Source organism: Passer domesticus, chromosome 5, assembly GCF_036417665.1.
Source record: "Passer domesticus isolate bPasDom1 chromosome 5, bPasDom1.hap1, whole genome shotgun sequence".
In the NCBI taxonomy this organism is placed as follows: domain Eukaryota; kingdom Metazoa; phylum Chordata; class Aves; order Passeriformes; family Passeridae; genus Passer; species Passer domesticus.
Window position 1 is genome coordinate 29763052 of NC_087478.1, and position 3342 is coordinate 29766393.

Below are 3342 nucleotides of genomic sequence, written 5' to 3' on the forward strand. Positions count from 1 at the left end.
ATTACAAGAGGGGAGAAAATTCCCTCTGTAATTACTTTTGCTACTAGAATCTCCAAAGTCATAAAAGATAGAACATACTCTAAAAAGTCAGAAATCAGATACATATTAAGAAATTCTCTATAGCAATAGTAAGCATATATACTTCTACTTCACCTCACATTTCTAATAGAAGTGATTGGACATTTAAGTAGAATTGCCTCCACTTGAGAAAGTATACCATAGATTTTATCCCCAAATAATCTGTTCTATGAAAGAAACTATTTTCTTTGTTCCATTACATTTGTATGACCATTTTTTGTAACTCACAAGTCCCAGCATTAGCTGAAACTTAACTGTGAACACCAATGTTTGTGTGATTAAAAAGTGAAAGGAAGCCTAATGCACAGAGAGAGAAAGCAAGTGCTTCTTCACACATTTTATAGATATAACTTTTAGACTCTAACTTAATTTACAACACTTAGTCACAATTATCATCTTCTTCCTTAGAGAACTCAGAAACCTGAGCCCCAAGTCAAATTTTAAAATGCAAATCCAGCAACAGTTCCTTAATCAGTCCCACTGGGGCCTATAGAGCTGCTAATTCAGCAGAAATCAGCAGAGCTGAAAAACAAAAAGCCAGGCTGTAGCTGTTTTAAGACACTGATCCAAAGTGACTCATAAATCAGCTTGCTATGTTGAAGCTTTAGTCTGGAAAATATTGAAAAACAGCTGTGAAAACCATACAGCTTTTTTTTTCTGGCAATTCTGGTAGAGAACTAGAGGATTTATAAAATGTAAATACTGAAGACGTAATACAAACACAAGTGAAAACCATTTTTCAGACTTTCCCTCCTGCCCCACCGACAGTTGTAGCATTCCTGAGTGAACCTGGCAAGGGGTACTGCAGTGCCAGTGGGAGTTTGCACACATGGAGGACGCTGGCCAGTGCTCAACACTCTTCCTCTTCCACCAGCTCCAACAACCTTACATTCTTGCAATATCAGGATACACACTGTGGAATTAAATGGAAATCCAACTTCAAAACTATCTGTACACAAAGCCATTATAACTGTTTATCAGTTTTCAGCAGACTGTTACCTCTCATGAAGGCAAGGTAATAGAAGAAGGTATTTTTAGCTAAAATCACAGTGAAGCTGGCAATTATGGCCTGTTTACACTCCACTTTGTGAGGACACTTCCATACAATACAGTAGATTCACACCTGCCACCAAGAAGAAGGGGACATCAGACATGTTCATTTTTTTCCCCTCTTCGTCCATTCTGAGATCACTCTTATTTTATTTCAGCAGGGAATGTGAACAAAAAAAGGCATGAAAGTATGCAGCAGGGAAAACCTACTCTCCGTATGGGTGAGTACAAATGGGCAAAGGAAGGTGTAAAGCCTGACATGGGCCTAGACCTTCCCAGGCAGAAGAGCTTCCACTCTCCTGCTTGGGGGTCTCGCCTGTGTATGTTAAGAACGTGGTAAAAAAAGCTGTTGTTTCCTCAAGAGGACTGGAAAGCCTGCAATTAAACTACTAGCCTTTGGCTATACCCACTACAGGGTTTCATGGAAAACACAGTAGACATACAGCAATAAAATTCATAAACAGTCTTTTACAATTTGTAATGTGCAGTTTGTTGCAACAATAATCCAAACTAGTCAAACCTTTTTTGCCTATGTAAAGCTGAACGCATTAATTACCAAATTGCACAATCCCAGGTCCAAGTACTGGGGTAGCTGGAGGTAACAGACAAGGCCACACTCTTCCTTGTTCTTATTAAGAGGGGAAGGAAGAAAGAGCTGGGTACTTCTAAGGCATTTGTCACAAACAAAAGAAATATTTACACAAAAGTGGCCAGACCACATGGTTTGGTGACACCTACAAAGATGTACTTCTGTGAGTTTAAAAGCAAGTGACACAGCTGTCCAATGAGTAATCACAGCAGGGTTTCTTACAACAGACCAAAGCTTATTTATACAAGCGGAACTTATTTTCTCACACTTTTAAAGGAATGTGAACTTACATAAGGGCAATTTACACTACCAAGGGAATTCTAATTAGGAAAATGTCCCTTGTGCTAACAAAAAAAAGCCCTGCAATGTGTTGTATTGTCTCTCGGGAACATAAGTGGAAAAAACAAATTTGGATTACTGCTAACAAAACATGCTTTTTAAAGCAATTCTAAAATAATGAAAAGTTCTGTGATTTTTCCCGTTTTTATTTACCACATCTGAATTTTAACAGCATTGATGTATGCTAAGCTAAGAAATTAAACTATAACGCTTACCTCATATCAAAACAAAATCCTTAGGTTTTGTCAGAAAACTTAAGTGGGCTGAAACAGTTCAGTATACTGAAACAATTCAGTATACTGAAACAATTCAAAAAACTAAGAGGAATGAAACATAACAGAAAGCAAAACCAGTTGTTGAATGTAGAGCAGATGCAGTATGTATGTTTCAATCACATAAGGGGAAAAAAAAAAAAAAGTTTCTTTCCCCTCACACTTTGGTATACCAGTCCTGGTAATATTCAACTCCCAGAGCCATGCCTCTGTTCAGTTCCATATGGTGTCAATACAGCCATCCACATTTCATGAGTAAAGCAGCATGACCTCCAGACGAGGCAATTGAACAGAATTAGCCACAACTAATTGAAAGTCTTCCTGTTTACTTTAAAGCCCTTATCTCGATCTGCTTTGAAAACGTAATAGAAAATTAATACGACTAATATAGAAGATGTTTCAGTGACAAGCGATTAAAAACAAATGTGAAAAGTCCCTGGGCCATTTTCAAGCTTTTAGGTAGGTGACCTCATTTATGCTTTTTCTATAAAAGTTTGTCACTCAAAGTAACTTTTCCCCAGCTGGCCCTTGAGTTCGCGCTGCTCTGGGTTCGGGCACTGCGCGGCGCCGGGCCGAGCGGGCCCGCACATCGCCAGCGCCAGAACTACCCAGGAATGAAGAGCTGCACGAAGAAAACCGATAGGAGCTTTCCCAACACACCGACCAGCGTTAACGCGATGACTACTACACGTTGTCCAAGAAAGTCAACAGAACTTTTTCCTCGCCCTCTCGGACACTGAGCAGCGCTCCCGGGCCCGTTTCAGCCAGGCGCTTATCGCCACCACCGCCCGGAGCCGCAGCCCGCCCCAAGGGACGCTGTCCCGCTGCGGTCGCCGGCGACCTCGCCGCGCCCGCTGACAGCTCGGCCGCAGCCCCGGCGCTGCCCGCTCCCGCCACCACAGCCGCGCTGCCCCCAAAGCCCGCCCGGCCGCGGCTCCGGGGGTAGAAGATGGCGGGCGAGCGGACGCAGACCCCCAGCCCGCCAGGGAGCCCGCCAGGGAGCCCGATACTCAC

General features: G+C 42.4%; 1 protein-coding gene across 4 annotated transcripts in view; it reads right to left on the minus strand.

Moving 5' to 3' along the window:
- LRIG3 (leucine rich repeats and immunoglobulin like domains 3) overlaps positions 1–3342 on the minus strand; it is a 41578-nt gene that overhangs the window by 37870 nt on the left and 366 nt on the right. Inside the window, exon 1 of one of the 4 annotated variants that reach the window (XM_064422522.1) lies at positions 2993–3057. The exons of 2 other annotated variants lie outside the window; for them this stretch is intronic. The gene's annotated coding sequence lies outside the window, so the exon portion shown is untranslated. Of the gene's footprint in view, positions 1–2988; positions 3058–3342 lie in introns of those variants that run through there. One more of the 4 variants, XM_064422523.1, reaches the window with a different exon arrangement.